The sequence below is a fragment of the Cyanistes caeruleus genome, chromosome 1, assembly GCF_971803275.1.
Source record: "Cyanistes caeruleus chromosome 1, bCyaCae1.hap1.1, whole genome shotgun sequence".
Classification (NCBI taxonomy): domain Eukaryota; kingdom Metazoa; phylum Chordata; class Aves; order Passeriformes; family Paridae; genus Cyanistes; species Cyanistes caeruleus.
In genome coordinates, this window is record NC_141701.1 from 63,904,753 (window position 1) to 63,924,112 (window position 19,360).

Genomic DNA, 19,360 nt, shown 5'->3' on the forward strand with positions numbered 1-19,360 from the left:
TTACTTTGGGACTTCTTTTAAGGCACAGGCAAAAAATAGTCACATTTCTTGTGCCCAGTCTGCAGGGGAAGAGTTCTTGCCCAGTTTCATAGGAAAATCAAAGAAACCGTGGTTTACCTCCGTCTGTTTGTTGGTTGGTTGGGTTTTGTTTGTTTCATTTGTTTTGTTTTCTAAAGAGAGAAATATGAATGGAAGAGGACAGGTGGAAGATGATAGCTTGTTCCAACATTACATCCTCTCAATTCCCCTGCAGAATAGGTTACCACCAACTCATTGAGTAAACCCCGCACAGAATCATTACCTCTACCAAACATCCTCCTTGGAGCAGTACAGCCTTTGGGGAAAGGTCAATGTTACCTAGCAACTAAGAGCCAGTGCTTTTTAATAAATTAACCCCTTCATATGAGCTTTGGTGACATCTCAAATCACAAAAGGACAGTGGACATTTTATTTTCATTGTAATGGGTTCAGCTGCAGAAAGTTGTCTGACGGAATCATGCCCAAACCCAGAAATTCTTTTAAGGATTGGATTTGTTCAATGGAATACATAATCCTAGCTATGCTCAAATAGAATTATGCTGATCTCCTGTAAACCCATACAAAAATAAATGGCTGCTTCACAGAGAGTTTCAGAATTTTGTATGCCAAGTTTCCACCTTTGTGGCCCCAGAACAGGACAGTCCTAAAACAAAGCCAAGGTCGACGTTCAAGACAAAGTCTCCAGAGAAGCCACAGACGCTGCTCCTGCTGCAAGGTGGGAGTGCAGTCTTATTGACTTGCTCTCCACTTTCAATCTTACTTTGAATGTAAATCCCATATTGAAATAGGACATGAATATGACCAGAAATAGGAGAGGCTCTTTGCTCAAGGAGCCCAAATAGCTGACATTCTAGGGATTATACAGCTCAAGGTAAATGCCAGAACTGCCAAATAGAGGACGTATGAGTCAGTGTTAGGGAATGCAGTCAGAAACTGTGCTAAGAGTAACTAAGAAGGGAACAACCTCTTTACCTATTATTTACTTATATCCTAGGACTCGGTCATGGACCATTGTTTGGCAAGGTTTGCTCTCAATGAAGTACCTCTAGATCAACAAACTACCTCCCAAATTTATATACAGCTCACCTACCTACTGGCATGTGCAATCTGAGGAATTTGGATTCTCCCAGACACATCTCTCTATGCCACGAGGCACCAGAAGAAGAAGCATCAGAAAGCTCGAAGAGATCCAATGGCTGAAGAACCATTACTGCAGGCTCTGTCAAAAGGACAAATGTGCATCTTTTTAAACACAGCCATTACCTGCACGACTACTCTGTTTTTCTCAGAGAGATTAAGATAGAAACATTTTTTTGAAGTTGGATGAGAAGCTGCATTAGCTTTTCTTGCTTCTTACAACGTAGCAAATATTTACTTAGCTTTGTTAAGGCAAGCTCATGTTCTAAATACTTTGTGTGGAAAACGAGAAAAACATCCACCGATCTAGAAGATGGCCATATTCACAAAACACCTAAAATATTCTATTGGATTTAAATCCAATCTCTTAACCAAAAAGTTCCCAGCCTCTGTCTACAGTCTTTAGCCTAATTTATGGTACAGAAATACAGTCTTGTCCAGCAGTAAAACCCACTTGGCTTTTAATCATAGTTCTGCCTCAGTAAGAAAAATGTCTAGTAACCTAAAAAAAGAGTTAAGACCTTTTCATGACATGAGTTCATAAAACCAGGTTTATCTCCATGTCTCACAATGTTTTGCAAAAGTATGTATGCAAGAGTAGAAATACATTTCAGACAGAAGAGCCAATTGTATCAATTTTGCACACTCCGTTTTATGCTTTATGTACTTTCACAGGGACTCCAAGCTAAAGTTTATGAAACAAATTTATAGAATTCTCTCTCTTCTTTTTTGAAGGAAATGTAGGATGTTACCCAACACTGTGACTTCAAGAATACATCTAAACTCAACCCTCCCCCACAAACATGTCAAACCTATGATAAAATTTGTAAAAGATGGCAACCCTGACTGACATGGATAAAATGAATGCATTATTCTAGAAAAAGAACTGCCTTTCTCATAAGTAGAATTTCATATTTTATCCATATTCTTCTGAGTCTTTCTGCATTTTTTATTACTTTGGACTCAAATGTTTATATTAATGCCCTCATCTTTCTACCAGCTCAGAACAATTTATTTTGTATCTAGTAAAGCATTAAGTATTTCAAATTACTCCATCCAACACATGTTAGACATAATAGGTTTGCCAGCAAAGGACTGTCCATTTGGCTACTGTATTATGCCCTTCTTCAAGTCTCTTAGTCTTCGCTGTTTCTTAACAACCTAATTAATTTTAGGTCATGCACATTCCTCATCACCATCCTGCATCTTCTGCAGGAATAAAACATATGAAGTACCAGTAGAACCGCCATAAATAATGTCAGGATTTTCTTCTTAAGACGTTTGATAAATTGTCTAAATATATATGTGCTTTGAGTTACAGGACTCATTAAAAAATAATCCTTTTTTAAGGCTGAGAACCATAATTAGATCAGGATTCGTGTCTGTCAAGTTGCCTTTTTTATATCACTAGATTAGGAATTTAATACATAATACATAATAGACCCCAGGCCTTCTCCAGAGCTACTTTGGGTTGGATCCACAAAGAAGGTAAGGGTAGAATTTATTTCAACTAATCTTTGAGTCCTACAAAGTAGTTATCAACATCTGAACTATACATTTGTTATTTTTTTATATGCAGTGGATAAAAAGGCATTTCTGGGATATAGATCACCTTCTCAAAAGGTAGGTGCCTCAGCTGGGTGAGAGAAGGGCACCCATGAAGTGTTTGAACTGTTCACTAGCTGTAAAGGGATTCTAGATGACTATCCTAGGTCTGGAAGAATAAATCTGAAGTGAAGTGGAATCAGCCACATCCCAAGGGCTCAGATGTGCCTACCTGCAGATCATTCTCTGGACAGTGTCAGTGACTGCTTTGGTCTTAAGACAACAGCTGTGTCTAACTTCTAAGTCTAACAGGAATCAAATATGAGATTATCTTTTCCATAGTTCATATATTAATTGGGTTCTGCTTTGCTAAGTCTTCCAAATATGAGATCAAGCCAACATGAAAGTCACCAGCTGAAGTACTGCACAGGTCCTAATCCTACTGCTCGTTCTAAAGAAAACATAATATATTTCCAGAAGATAAAATTAACTTTTTTATAATGTGTGTTTTAGAGAAACAGAGCGTGTATACACATATAATATTTAAATACACACACTCACATATATATACCCACATATATGTGAATTAAGTTGATACAGGAAGAAAATGAGCACAGAAACAAAGTTAGTAATAGAAGAATTAAGCACACAAATCTTTGACACTGGGGTGTTAAAGTACTATTTGCATGCAGACCTTCCCACCTTTAGTTGAAATCCTACCACAAAAAATTTGATGACATTTTCATGAAGTTCAATTTTTTTAAGTAATTTACCCTTAAATATCCTAGCTGCAATTTGCAATGTTTTGGTATTTTTCCCTGCCTACCTACTTCCCTATAGTTTTGATTTTGTGCTTCTGGCTTTTTTTCTCACTCTCCCATCTCAGTGTTGTGACTTCTGTCTTATTCTGTGTCCTTCTAGGAGCAGGCTGGACAAAGAGAAATAACAAGAAAATTTTGAAAGCAGAAAAGAACAATTAAAAATATGTATCACAAGCGATTCCTTTAAACTAGTTCTTGTGAAAATGCTGATTATGCGTAACAAGCTCTTTGTGTAGAAGTATAAGGTCTCAAGAATGTCTCCTACACTGAAAAGGAACAAAAGATTACTGAGCTGCTAAAATACCACTGTGAACCTGCTGTTTTGTTCTGAGAGCTTACATCCTAATTATAGCATTTTTCTTTTTTCTTTATTTAAGAGTCTTTTTTATCACAGTGCAGACTGGACATAAACATTCCTTTGGATCCTGTGTGTAAATAATGAAAACATAAAAACTATGGATTTTTCCCCTATCAAGCAGGTTAATAGTTTAATTGTATACGGTTATTCTTACATTAAAAGCTGCATACCTGGCAAGCTTTATCGGGTAACAGGGACTTTTAAATGTGCCAATGTTTCTACAGAAGTAACGCGGGTCAATTGCAAAAGGGATAACCATAATGATTAAATCATTAAAATTTTGTCTATGCTTCACAGAGCATAGAGAAAATTAACTTCCCACCAACCTCATTTTTCTGCTGAACATGAAATAATGATTTTCTGCCAGTATAATTACAAAGCTAACATCTGATAGAGTCAGCATCCAGGGGGGATTATCACATGCATGAGTATTAGACCTCATTACCAGCTTGACTGCAAAATTATTACATCTTGTAATTGGATGGTGAGATTTATATACAGATTGGCTGGGTTCTCTGTAAGATTGTAATTACAAGCTTCGTTGGTTCGCTACTTATCACACGGTGCAGGAGGAGGCAAAAACAAGCAGAGGAAAGACCATTTCATTAAGCCATAACCCTATCAAGGGAGGAGCACTGTAACATCCCTGTATTTATTAGGCCAAACAGAGCTGTTTGCAGAAGGGGAGGCCATTTATTACCGCCTGACAAATGGGATTTCATTTATTTAACCTCAGTGATCTATTTCAGTAAAATGTACAAACGAGCCATCCATTTTATGATTCCGGAGTCAACGCCTCAATTATCTAAAGGCTAACTGACTGTTAAAGCACCCATCTGCTAGGATGAATTCATTGATTTAATTTGCTTCATGTTACTGAATGATTCTTAGCAGACAGGGAGGGGATGGAAGGGGAAGGGAAGAAGGGAAGGAAGCAAGGGGGCGGCTGGTGGTTTAGGAGAATGCATTGGAGTGATTCAGCACGCCGGTGTCTGTCTGCGTGTCTGTGCGCGCGCACCCCGGGTTTTCTTTTTTTTCAGTCTTTCAGCACAATAGAAGAAGGAGATCAATAGCAGCTTAAATTTTATGAGACAAGGAGTTAAGTTGTTCAGCTCGAGCCAAAACACCTTTGTTCTACCATAACAAGTAATCTCTGTGGCGGAATTAATATTGACAAGCTGGCTTCTTTGTAGCTAATTTTGTGGGTGCCTGAGCCAATCGGGAGCCTTGCAGTAATAGAGTTGTTATTAGAGTTCATTATAAAAGCTGTGGATCAATGGCTACACTGGGAGGGAGAGGACATGCTGCAGCAGAATGCATATGTATGCTCAAGGAAATGAAATCCTTTTAATGTCCTTGTAATAATTTATTCTATAGTTCGCTTTGACTTAAAAAAAAAAAAAAAAAAGTCTTTCAGAAACAAAATTAAAAATGTTCCCTTGTGAGGCTTTTAATTTTATCATAACACTAAAACTGATAGGAAGTAAAGCAGGATTTCAGGGCTGGGCAAATTCAGGGAGACCTTGTTACCCAATTCTGAGTTTTATTAAAACTGGATTTTGTCTGGAAAATACCACCACTCCCATTTTATCCGAATCATGCAGGCTGGTTTGTTGAAAGCTTATGCTGCTATGTGCATAGCACTGATATATTTTAAAACACCCCTTTTCTCCATCCTCCCTAAACCCTCTGTCTCATTAAATCTGATTTTTACTTTTTTTCCTTTGATGGGGTGTCATTTTGCAGAAAATGTCTTTACACTCAAGGAAAAGAAGTCACAAATAGCATGCTAAAGCTTTTTTTCCCATTTTTCTGGGAAGGAATGACCTGTATGTGAGTGAGTTAGCACTTTCAGGAAGCTGACAAGGAGTTCACAGAACAGAGCTCTTTGTAAAAGGTTGCCTCTTGCAGCTGTAAAAGGGCCCTCCTTGATGTAAGTGTTCCCAGAGTAATAATCCATTTCTCTTGTGGCAGGCACAAGCTCATGCTATAATCTTTCCCACAAGCTCCAAATCAGTACAAGAAAGCTGTTTACTGGACAATTTTCCCTACATCTCAATGTTAAATGATACTGCACTAAAATGTGAGAATATCGCACTCTAAGAAAGGCAGGAGGATCAAAGGGAACCCTCACAGTGAGTGAGTTGAAACAAATTAGCATCTTTTGGTCATGGTTTCCAAGATATAAAAATATGGCATTTCAGGGCCATAAGTTGTTTGCTTTGCTTTCTCTCCTTTATTTCACTATAAAAAATAGCCATTTATTTTTTCCATCTCCCTATGCTTGTCTCTGCCAAAAAAATTGAATCACTTTCAATTGATGCAATTAGATGGGGTAAGTCCCTTGTGTAGACACTGTTGTTTCAATTCCAGCAGATATCATTAAGTCAATATAAGAGACTCTTCCACAAAAATAAGGCCATCAAGTATAAGCACTGTTTAGTCTTTCAGGTTTGAGGGTTGTTTTTTTTTTTTTCAATTACCACATTTTTCTCAAGGATTGACAAAAAATAATCATTTCAATTTTCTCATTTCTCTTTTTTTTTTTTTTTTTTTTCCTTCTCTCCAGACATCTGTCTTAAAACTTAGATTGCTGCTATTTGCTCAAAATATTCTGTGAGCAAAAACCAGTGAAATCTTGCTATAGCATTTACTATCCTGTTTATCTCCCATTTTCTCCTCCCAGCTAGAAGAAAGTAGAGGCATAGTGTCTGGAACCAGTCACAGGAGGCATAGAAAATGAAGGAAAAGTACAAAATTCAGGCACTGTAAAAAGCCAAAAGTCTTAGGAAGAACAAATTTTTGTTAATTAGAACATTTTGAATTAGGCAATTTCTTTCTTTTTCTGTAATACAAACCCCATGCAGCAGTACAGGTAGGGGGCTAACTGCTGGAAAGCAGCTTTGCAGAGAAGTTCTGGGGTTCTGGTGAACAACAAGCTGTCCATGAGCCAGCAGTGTGCTCTGGGGGACAGGCATGATATCCTGGGGGTTATTAGGAAGAGCAATGCCATCAGGTTGAGGTAGGTGATCCTGCCCCTCTACTCAGTCCTGGTGAGGCCCCATCTGGAGTGCCGTGTCCAGTTCGAAAGGGTGACAAATATGGTGAGGGGACTGGAGCATGTCTATTACAGGGAAAAGGTTGAGAGAGCTGGGCTTGTTCACAGCCTCAGAAAGAGCAGACTGAGAGGGGACCTTATCAACATATAAGTATCTGAAGGAAGAGGATGCAGGATTGATCCAGCCTCTTCTGGTGCTGAGCAATAGGATAAGAGGCAAAGGGCAGAAACTGATGCACAGGAAGATCCATCTGAATATGAGAAAATACTTCTTTACTGTTCTGGTGACTCTGAACTGGAACAGATTGCCCAGAGAGGTTGTGGAGTCTCTGGAGGTACTCAAGAGCCATCTGGACACAATCCTGTGCCATTTGCTCTAGGATGGCCCTGCTTGAATAGGGAGGCTGGACCAGATGACCCACCAAGGTCCCTTTCCACCATACCTGTTCTGTGCTTCTGTGATGATAAGCTTAAATTTCAGAATTTGAACTAAATATACCTTGACTGGAATTTTGCTTTGAAAAAGACTGAAAGAGGAAGTAAGTAGGACATATTCATTTTACCCCTAGTTCAAATAAATAATTTTTTCAGTCACCCTCCGTTGATTTCCTCTTTTCTCCATGACAGCTAATTTCTAATAGTGAAAGAATATCAAAAGAAACTTACCTGTGATTTTTATGGCTTGTCCTGCCATTCTCTGACATTCACATCCATCCCAGGATCTTTCTGAGGGATCCTTCTGAACCCCGGTCTTGATGATTTCATCATTCTCTTATTTTTCCAGGATGGAAAGTCTTTAACAAAAGGGAGAAAGAGAACTGGTAAATGTATCTCAGAGGTCTAAAGGAGTTTCCAGAGAAATAAAATTATAGCAAAATGAGCAAGATCCTGCAACAATAATGAGGAAAAAATAGCAAAAAACTTTTCAGCCACATGGAAGAAATGTAAAGTCAGATCACAATGAGATTGACACTGATACTATGAGCAATATGGATCTGGCTCAAAAATTAAATTAACATCCTTATAAAAAAAAGGAGATATAATACCATCCTTAGATGTGAGAGCAAGACAGCCAGTGGAAATGCAAAGCAGAATTTCCCCTAATAAATTAATACTTATTAAAACAATATATATTCTGGTAGACCACTCTTTTCTTAGTATAATGCTGTAAGCACTCCATGGTCAGACCAGTCAAGAACAGCTGACCTATCGGAAGCCCACTACAGCAATTGCAAAATTAGTATTATGATTTCTCCCATGCATCCACCTTTAGTAATGTATTTTTCAGGCCTCCAGCCAGGCCTTCTTAGTGTTAATCTGCCTAAGGAAGTGCCTTAGAACACCAAATTTCTTCTCGCAACGTCTTTTGAGGAACTCCATATCAGTGTAATACAAGCATAGAAGTCATAACAAATTGTCTTAAGTTCTCCATTCCCTTTCTACCAGATTTCACTGCTCTGAATCACAATTAGTCACTCCTTTTTTTTAATTCTTATGATTATTCTCCTACTTTACCCTTTTTAAAGTTTGGAAATTACTCTACTCTCTTCTGCTTGATGGAGCACAGAAGGTCTCTTTTGCTTTGAATCCTTGATCACTGACTTTGAAAGTTACTTCTATGTATGACTGCAGCCCACCATAATTTCTAGTAACGTATCTGCAGCTGAAATCCCTCCAGCACCAAGATCAGTCTCTAATTCTCCTTGATATCAATGGAGAGAGAGTTTCATGATGCAGATCCGATGCTCTGTCACAGCACTTGCTCCAACAATTTCACTGTGCCACTCCAGATTTACACTACACTAGAAGCAAAGAACAATCAGACCACTGTGGTAAATAGGTAATTCGTAGCAGAGACTCTTTCTTTGCCACACGTTTATCCTTAGTGGAGATGAAATAAATTGCAAAGTTGTATTTGCTAAGCTCTCTTATCACTAGAAGAAATGCAGAAACATTTAAGCTGCTGTTCTAACTGGATATCCCATAATAATACTATTACTACAGCAACAACCTTAGAACTGTATACTTTATGAGTCCTCAAATGCAATTGTAATTTCTTTCTTTGGAGTTTCTGCTTGCTTTCTGAAAATATTTGAACAGCAGGGGAAGCCATTCATTAGAGCACACATTGTCCAGCCTTACTGCTCACAATTAACACAGGCAATAAACCTCTGAATACAGCTGTGTGTTGCATATGCAGCTACAGTAAAAGACATCTATTTTTCAAGTTTCAAAGCCACTTGTCCTTTCACCCTACACCTCAAAACAGGCCTAAGGTAGGAATGTATTGCAGAATAAATACAGGCCCCAGAGCATGCTATTCTTTAGTAAAATATGTGTTGTAATGAGATAACACTGCACCTCTAATAGTTTACCATATCATGAAGGCCTACAGTTATCTTAATCCAAAGTCTGTCCAGCCTAGTCGTATCTATTCATTCAGTTATTTTTTATGTACATATTTTCAATACAACTCGATTGTCCATAAACAAAAAAATAGATGTTCAGTGCCAGTTAGTCAATGTTATTTCAATGCAAGGGCCAATATTTCCACTAACTTTCATAAGAACAGCATACATGATGAGATTTTTGAAAAAGCTGGTTTTCTATTTTACAAACTCCATGCAGTAAGATACGAAGCATTTCACAAATTAAATACGTCCACAACTCAGAAAAGACATTTGCCAGGGGAAAAAAAGAATCAAACAATGTAGTCATGGTAACCTGTAATTAAAGATCAGAACCAAAAGCTTATCACAAAACTGGTATCTACAATATACACATTCTTTCTCATCCTATTAGAAATAAATTCCAGAGAAAAGCGGTATCCAAAACCAGTTTTCTTTCTATCAAATGTGTGTCAAAGAGTTCCTTTGCAGCACATAGGGATAGCACGAGCTGAGCCAAAGAGACACCAAATTGGGATGTGTGTTGATAGCTCTAAGGAAATTCACTGAAAAGGCATATTTATTGAATGAGCTTAGGAAGGCATCAAACTATGAAGAAGTGTAGAGTACCAGATGTCTCTGAATAAGTCTTTAAAAGCAAACATAGTAAAAAACTCTGACTGGGTGAGATGAAATCACACAGCAGCCCAGGTTGGAAGGCCTTTGAAAGATCACCTTAACATCTTATAGAAAAGGGAACCTAGATGAGATTTGTTAATAACCTTACCAGTTGTGTCTTGAAAACCTGCAGTGATGAGGACTCACACCCTTAGGAAAATTGTTTAAGTGATTGATTGTTCTCACTCTGAAAATTTTCTTTCTCATGTCAAGATGAAACCTATCCTGGAACCTGTTGCCCTTTGTCATCCCCATATTACTCCTTATGAAAAGAAAGCCTCCATCCTCTTTGTAGTCACCTTTCAAGTACAGGAAGATGGTGCTGAGATCCTCTGTGAGACTTTTCTTCTCCAGAGTGAAAACACCTCTTTCCTTCAGCTTTTTTCTCATAAGGTATTTTCTCCAAATGTTTGATCATTTTCTTGATGAGACTGAACATTTGTGTTATCACTTATTCTGCCTCAAAGTCAGAAAAAGTAGTTAGAAGTATTTGGGAAAAACAGAGTTGTAGTTCAAGAGTCACTGCTGTCCCACCTGCTTCCTCCACACCTGCCTGGTAATTACTTTGCTAATGGATAGGAAAAGATCCTAAATACATTTTCACCAGAAAAAGACCTGGAATTCTGGTGGGGCATTTGGGAACTACTGTGTCTTGTAATAACGAGAGTGACACAATGATCAGTCCCCTGATCTACCAAAGTATGCGATTTCAGCTTTGCTTTAATCACTGGGGGAAAGAAAGACTCTGAAGATGCCATCTCTTAGGCCAAAAACCACCTGGCTGCTGAATGCGGAAGATACTACTCTGGATCTAGGCATTTTTAAGAATGTGCTTTCTATAATCTAGTTAAACGTAAGAATATTTTATTTCTTAAGGATATGTTCCTTTCCCTGATTAGGAAGACATGATTAAGACGCTGATTTTAACGCAGCAGTAGTATTAATTAATCATTTACCATCACTTAGGTAGAAAATTGGTATTCTTGGTTGTACATGTAAAAATAATATTTTAAATAAAGGCTGTAATTCCATTAATGAATCCTCAAGAGTTCTTCAGAGTGACTTCACATGAACAACTCATATCACAAGATTAATACGAGACTAGAATAATTTTGTGTAACACATAAAGAGCTCTATCCTCATTTGCACAAAACTGAAATGAGCAAATGTCAGGAACACACCAGAACACAAAGAAAGTATTTTTAACTAAAAACTGGTAAACTCAGGTTTCTGCTTTTGCCATTATCTACAAGTCTATACATTTTTTGAAACAACAGGGGATTATTACTTCAAGGATATTGAAAACACCGCAGAACTAGCAAAGCACGTGCTCATCAAGAATATTTGACTTCATTGTCCATATTCTATTTTGCCCACTGCATTTTTTTCATCAGTATCATTTCTCTGCTGACAGTAAATGCTAATAGAGTCATCATACTAACAATCTTTGAGATCAAGAGAGAGATACATCCAAACTACTATTGTTTCTTGTTTTGAGAAAAGGGTTTTCATTTAACACATATTTTTTAAAGTCGGATATTTCTATATTTCTATATAGCAAATTCCTCAAAAACATTTTCTAACATTTCTTGTTTGCATACTAGCCTTGGCAACTGTGATCTCGAAGAAACCATCAGTGTTTGGGCACAGGCAGAAGCCCTTAGGAGTTCTGAGAACCCATATTTTCCTGAAGATAAACAACTTCGTGGAGGGTGGGGAGGGGGTAGGGAAGAGGAGAAGATTAGTGACAAATTCTCCCCACAAAAAAATTATTTGGAAAACATGCTTGGAATTAGAGTCAGTTCTTAAGCAACAACTCTCTCGTCACCAGCTTTCCACAAGCCATAATAGGGTGTCAAAATTATATCTATCTACTTGTTCAGCGTCTTTGATGTGACAAAGCAATACTCTAGTTTGTTTATCTGCTTTCTATGATTTCCTAGAACTCTTATTCAAGGACTGACAAGGCCTAGGACTATTTAACTTGCAAAAGTCATAAAAGAAAAAAGGACTTCAGTTGGGCCATCTGGTCTCTATAGCAATGCAGATAGATCACTTGTGGGGACCAAAATGAATTTTCTACGTCACTGATAGCTGCTTTAAGCAGAAGACCACACTGACTCCTCATGGAAGCAAAATCTGTGTTCCCTTAACAAAACTACCAGTTAAATGAAATTAAATTACAACATGGAACAGAACCTAGTATTTTTGGCTGAATAAAGTAGTCAAAATAATTCTTACTACTTAATTACAGTAGCTAACAGGGGGGAAGGGCATGGGACCTATTTCTACTCTCTCTGATAAACACACAAGTCAGCAGCCTGCAGTGCTGTGCTCACCTGTAGGCATAGCAATGCTGAAATCTATTGTGCACAGCAGATCAGCTTCAACAAGGGACCAGGGGAGCACTCACCTTGGATATCCTACATCACATAAGTGAAGGTGATTTCCTATTACAAGCACCTTACACCTCTTACCAATTCCTATATGAAAGAAATATGTATGCCAAATTTCGCAAGGTCCTAAGTCTATGGGCTGCAAAGAAAGAAGCTTTTTCCTCCCTCAACCTTGGGTAAAAAAGCACTTTCCTTCCACTAAAAATATCCACCAACCAATCTGGTTTTGTGTTTGTCTGTGAGTCATTTCTATGAAAATAAATAAATAATGAACTTATATTACACAATTCATTCTCTTCCATATCTACAGTGACTGAGGTCCGTCTTGTAGAGACAGAAGCCTTGCTCACTAAACACAGAGCTCCTGGGGGTTTGCTGCTTGACAAAAGCATCTTTAATCATTCCTATCCCCTTCCTTTTGTGGGAAAATGACAGTGAAAAAAGAAACAGCAAGGCATGACAAATGGAAAGCTAGGGAGAAGGGTGAATAAATAATATGCAAAACTCTGCACTCTTGTGAGACCAGGACTGAGTCCAGCTGAATGTGGGGACAGTCAGGGTACTGGCTCCCTATCCTTAGGATACAAAGTGGGCATCAGCTCCAGAAAAACTAGCTGCCAAACTAAAAAGAGTAAAAGGAATATCCACCCTATCTGCCTACCTTGTTCCTTCAGAGGATGGTTCCCTGTTCCCTCTACACCACATCCAGACAGCTCCCCTCAGGGCTCACTCACCCCATGTCTGAAGAGAAGGCATTTCCCCAGGGACTCTCCATGTGACTCTGGCCCTGAGGAGGCCCCAGATGCTTCTCATCTGAAAGGAGTGGTCCCATCCTGCCCCAGGCACCAAAATAGCTCACTACAACTCTGAAAATAGCATTTCATATATAACACACATATGGCACAACTTTTCTCTCATGCTGCAGGATTGTCAAATAAAGTCTGCAATGGAATTGCAGTGATGCAAAATATGCATAAGTAAGGTAAGAATAAGACCCCTTTCTGCCTTTTGCAGCCTGATCATATGAGAAACTGAACATTTCCCACTAGGTGTTTAGTGCCCTCTGCTCACATCTATTTGGTCTCAATGAGAATTCAGCTAGCAGAGTTAATCTCTTACAACCTACTATTCTGATGCAATACATTGCTCACATTCAGGAAATCTGAACTGAGTTTAGAAATTCCCAGGTCCCTCTGACAGTCAATAACTTACTATTTTAATGCAATGAGCACATTAGCCCTGAACAGCTTGAGACTGCATTCTCCGTTGAACAGATAAACAATTTGTGAGATATTTTATTACAAAACGACGCACCAATTTAGCCATCTTTTCATCAATGATGTGCTTAAATTGGATGTGAAATGCCAAGAAAGTTGCGTCCCCAGGGTGCCATCAGTGAGAAATGTAAAGCAGAGGCTTTCAGTTAATATAGTTCACGTAGCGGAGTTTTATCTTTCAGTCAAATCAAATTTAAGTCAGCTGGTAATACATGTTTGACCTCCCATTATCTAAAGCCATAAATTGCATTGTAGTGATTTGTTAATCTCGCCTTAAATCATCCAGCAACCTTTATATCTTTTTTCTTTTTTTTTTTTTTTAATGAATCAAGAGGGTTTTATTTTTCATTTACTTATGAGTCCATAAAGTACAGTTGATTATATCTCTGGTTTCTTGCACCTACCCCCAGTCATTTAAGAACCCTTACTTCTGTTGAATATAAAATGCATTATTGTTTCTAAATTAATTTAGGTATAAAATACCCCACTGTGGCTATAAATGCTTTATTCCAGAGATAGCATGGATAGTCTCAACAGCCCACTTTCAGATTGCATCTCTGAATCACAAAAGAAATGAAAAATGAACCATGCAGTATTTTTGATCTTTTCTCAAAAAGTATCTAAGCCTGTGTTACTATATTTACTAATACAAATTTAATTAACAGAAGGGATTTCCTCTTTTATGTCACAGCCACTTCATGTTGCACTTCCATCACAGTTTCATCATGAATTTTCAGGAATGACACAAACTATTCAATACATGACATAAATAAACAGGCAACATTTTTCCTTTTCCTCACCACTGAAACAAGTAAGATATGGAAAGCTGTGGAATGTAAAGAATAGGCAGAACTACAGAAAATTAAGTATCTTCATGGTATTTCAGGAAGAAAAAGTCCAGAAGCCAGAAGTTACAAGGTTATGAGAAATGTATTGTTTTAAATGTAAACTGTTAAATGCAAATTCAGTCTCAGTTATTCATTATAATCACACTTTCTAAGAATTGCTTTGCTCCCACATCCATGTGATATTGAGTTTTGCCAGCTTTTAGAAACCTGCAGCCCACAATCAATGTAAGAGTCCCTGGCACAGGATCCAGAAAAGGCATAGTCCTGTGTGTTGGGCATTGTAAACAGCCCTAGGGAGAGATGCATCATAATCAATGACAAGGGGGTAAGAGCAGAGACTTACCAAACTCACTTAAAAGTGTAACTACTAAGCCTTCATTAGATGAGTCCACTTTCGATCCCGGCTGATCTAAACAGGATTCATACTACTTATGTGTAAGATGGTAATTAGCAATGACTTGAGATATTTAGTCTCTCTGCTTGAAAAATGAAAAGAAATAAAACAAACAATTTTTATCCTGGCAATGCAGTTTTTCCATCCCTCAGAAATGTCTCAGATAGACTTTTCTCTTGGCTTGATTAGCAGGCAAAACATCCCCTTTCCTCAGGTCAGACCCTCTCTTTGCCACACTAAGTTTTAAAGGGATCTCTCCTACTGGACCTAAGCATAGATGGTAAAGCACATATAGGCACAGCATTCAAATTTGTTGATATTACAGTACAGAGCACTTAAGCTAATTTTTATTAAGTCAAGCTTTATCCTTTGGTCTTGCAGGATGTCTCAGAAGGTTTAAAATCAATTTTTCCTACATCACCACTGTCCTTAACTTCAGCTATCATCTCTGTTACTCTCTGTGTGGACTGCTCTTGCAAAGGAGCTCATGACACCAATAGCAAAAGAAAACACTGACACCACAAGAGACCTGTAATCACGCCTAAGCTTGCATTCACACTTCTGGGACATTCAAATATCTAACCTAGATCATCCTCCCTTTCAATTATGCCACAGTAAGTGAAAACCTTTAGGATGAGATGCTAGAGATAACCCTTTTGGCAGGAGCTACCTCTAAAAAGCAGAGCTGTCAGTCAGACAGAAACTTGAGCAATTAATCTTGTAATTAAAGAACAAAAGGCAATACTGCTAGTTATTCTAAAGAGTAATATTCCAAAGAATCACATTTCAAAGGGTTATTCCCACCCAGTAACAATTCACAGTAACAACCCTTTCTCCTGTGCCGTTCAACTTGGTTCTCAATGTTTAGCACAAAAGTCAAACACAAAAAAAAAAATCGAGCAGGGAAAATATGTTCTAGCTCACCTTCATTTTTTGATACAGCTCTAAAGAGTTCTCTGTTCATTGCATCTCTCTGTGTCACCAAGACTACTCAAGAACTAGCAATAAATGCAGCAATACATAAATACAATAAAGGCAGGAATGGAAGTGTTATGTGGCTTACAGCTCATTCATAACTTATCAACATTTTTGCTAGAACATAGGTTTAATAAGCATCTAATTTAGAATTTTATGTTAAGAACAAATATGAGTAATTAGCAAAAAAACAGTTGTTAGATATTATATATCAATACATTTGGAAGGGTGTGGGTGATATTAAGTTGTGCTTAGTATTCATGGCAGCTGAATATTTGCTGAGTATCTGAGTTTTAGTGGAGCTAACATCAAACACTAAACAAGAAATCAGTGCTGGGACCCCAAAATCATCAACAGAATGTTAAAAAACCCAACCAAAGAAACAAACAAACAAACAAAAAAAAAAACCCACCAAAAACAATAAAACAAAAACTAAGAACCATAAGGATAGAGAAAATCAGAAAATACTTTTAATTTGTCTTTTAATTTGACTTTTTGGTTTGGTGCACTAGGAGTCTTCTAAACTTCTTCACAGCATTAGGAATACTGAAAACATTCTCAAATTTCTGAATGAAAACTAAGATGATAACCACTCATGTTTGCAAATTAAGGATTTAAATAAATTTATTGCTAAATTGGTACTAAATAATATTCTCATGGTATTATCAACCAATGAACAGCCATGAATTAGTACAAGCAACATAACCAGCTCAGATCAGCTAAATACTGAAAGCTCCAAGGCAGCTTCTGGGTCCTGCTTTATTCCCTGAGTGTTGTTTTGACCTCGAGGACACTCAGTATAGACACAAACCCTATTTGAGACAGGAAGAACACACCACCATCAGGCACGTGTGGATCCTAATGCAACAGTTCTATTCATTTTGCAGCTTCTCTACCAAAGCACTTGAAAGCTATGGTTCTGGGGAGAAGTCCATAACGTCAGTACTTACTTAAAATTGAAATCTGTAATTTTGTAAAAAATATATTGCTGTTTTAATTTTGAAAAAGCTGAACTCACATAAATTCATCTGAAGTATGAACGTTTTACCTAACATCACTCTTTCACTAAGTGGTAAATTACCTCAGCTTGCAGATATACTTAAAAGATTGAGAATTCATTGCCACAAAATGCATACAAAGCCAAACTAAAAGAAAACCCATAAAGATGACCTTCTCTTCACAAATGGGATAGAAAAATCACAATCTAGAAGACACTGGAAGTATTTCATAGAAACATAGGTTCATTTCATTTGGAAAAATCCTTTAAGATCACTGAGTTCAATTTAAAAAGAAAAATAAAGGGTTCTTCACCCTCAGATTGACAACACTAATTAAAATCTTTGTCTTTTTATTTCAAAATATTGTTGTATTTGTGCGTATGGGAAAAAAATCAGCAGGAACAAAGTGATCTTGCAAAAGATCAGGTAGTATAAGTTTCAAATGTGACAGAAGCAATCTGGCAGACTTATTATAGGTCAGTAGTCAGAGCAGATTTTTTGGATACACTAGAAGTGTTATAAAACTATTATACTTTCTATGATGTTCTCAAAATTCAGAAGAGTCTGCTTGTGAAAGCCTTGCAGGTTTTATATAGTTTGTTTGTGGTTTTTTCTAATTATTAGCTTTAGCATTTATTACACCCAAAAGTGATCTTATTTCTATCTCCATATTCTGCTCTTGCTGCATGCTTGCAAATTTCATAAGGCTGTCTTTCAACTAAACAATTTCAATTTTCTATTCATACACTCAAGACTTCATTCACTATGGCTATTTGAAAAATTTTATCACCAGCAAGAGCAGACAAGAATTCATCTTTTGTAAGCTATAAAAGAGGAAGATATTTATTTTCATTCGTGTAGGAGAGGTAGGTTGTGACAATGAAAGGTAAATGACATCTACAGATTTCAACCGCACAGTCAAAACCTGGGTTTGTTTTCAGAAAATCATAAAAATTGTCACATGTTTTTATGGTTTAGCAGCTGTCCTTTATATTCATAAATTCACCCATGTGTTTAGATTTTTGGTTTTTTGTATCAAATTAAACTAAAAACATTACATCTTCTTGTGAAAAAACTAAAATATGGGTATTTAAGACTGCAAAGACAGAGTGTTCACACCATCTTAATAATGTTAACTCATACACATGGACATGCAGAATCAGAGTAGCATCTTTCCAAATAACTCAACCAATATATTTTTTCAGATAATTGTACCAATATAGATAATTCTCATCAGCAAGGGTTTTTTCTTGTATTAAGTGGAAGAGTGAGTCAATGACATCAACAGAGTCTGTCCTGGAACTGCTTGAAAGAGAGAAGCTCAAGAATAATGTGGGATGCTTAAAAATGCTACCTGTTCTCACCTTGGAACTGGTCTGTACTAAACATGATAAAAACAACACAAAACAAACAAGCAAAAAAGAAACCACACAAAATTTAAAAAAAACCAAAACAACAACAACCAGGGAAAAAAATTCCCTGGAATTTCAATTCTCCAGTGAGAGGAATATTATGTGGCTTTTAACTGCTTATGTGGCTTTTTATGATGACTAGAAATTCAAATAGCTTCTTGAGCAACACAAAATTCAGGAATGCTATTGTATGTTATTTTAAAATTTGGTCCTTTTGTTAAAAAAAAATCAATGTTGCACAGTTGTTAAGCAAAATACATGCTGTTTTACTTCATACCACTATGCCAGACATAAGCATTATTCACTTTTGAAATTCATAATTTTAAGAACACTGTGAATGTATATGGGAAGCCAGGGAGCTATCAATGAAGCTGGAGAACAAAAATTCATGTAAGTAGATCCACCATTATCTACCTCCTAATATCACTGTGCCTCAAATTCTTGCATCACCAACCCAGCTCAGAAATTGTATTAACACATGATCAAATCCACTGGGAAAATAATTTCAGCAGAAAAATTGAATGATACCTGGGGACTATGTAAAAGCATTTCAGTGCAAGTCTGAAAATCTTCTGCCTGAAGCAATTAAGAAAGATGCCTTCACCAATTAAAACTACCCTAACAGGTATGACAGCAGCTATGAAAGCACTGCTTGCTGATTAAAGAAACAAGAAGCTGATGACAAATATAAATCAGAGCTTAGGAATTGTAGAAAATTCATAAGGGAAGGGAAGAAAAACTACTCAATCTATCATTATGCCAGAGCTAAGGACAATATTTCTTCACTGAAAGAGCCTGCCCAGTGTGGTGGTAGAGTCACCATCTCTGGAAATGTTTTTAAAAAGACTGCACATGGCACTCAGTGCTATGGTTTAGCTGATGAGGAGACATTAGGTCATAGATTGGACTTGACAATCTCAAAGATCTTTTTCAACCTAGTTCACTCTGTGATTCTGTGATTCTGTAATTTAAAGGCATATTTCTCCATGAAAGAATACTTAAGCAAGGAAAGGCCAATCGGGACTTAACTTGTTCAG

At 37.2% G+C, this 19,360-nt stretch overlaps 1 long non-coding RNA gene across 5 annotated transcripts in view; it reads right to left on the minus strand.

Annotated features, from left to right (window-relative positions):
* Nucleotides 1-19,360, minus strand: part of LOC111925413 (uncharacterized) — a 64,505-nt gene that overhangs the window by 8,109 nt on the left and 37,036 nt on the right. For 4 of the 5 annotated variants that reach the window (XR_015288799.1, XR_015288793.1, XR_002862236.2 and 1 more), the window contains 2 exons: nt 7,625-7,752; nt 1,130-1,258 (listed from right to left, as the gene is read on the minus strand). This is a non-coding gene — a long non-coding RNA (uncharacterized LOC111925413). Of the gene's footprint in view, nt 1-1,129; nt 1,259-3,547; nt 3,650-7,624; nt 7,753-19,360 lie in introns of all 5 variants that reach the window. The other variant, XR_015288805.1, reaches the window with a different exon arrangement.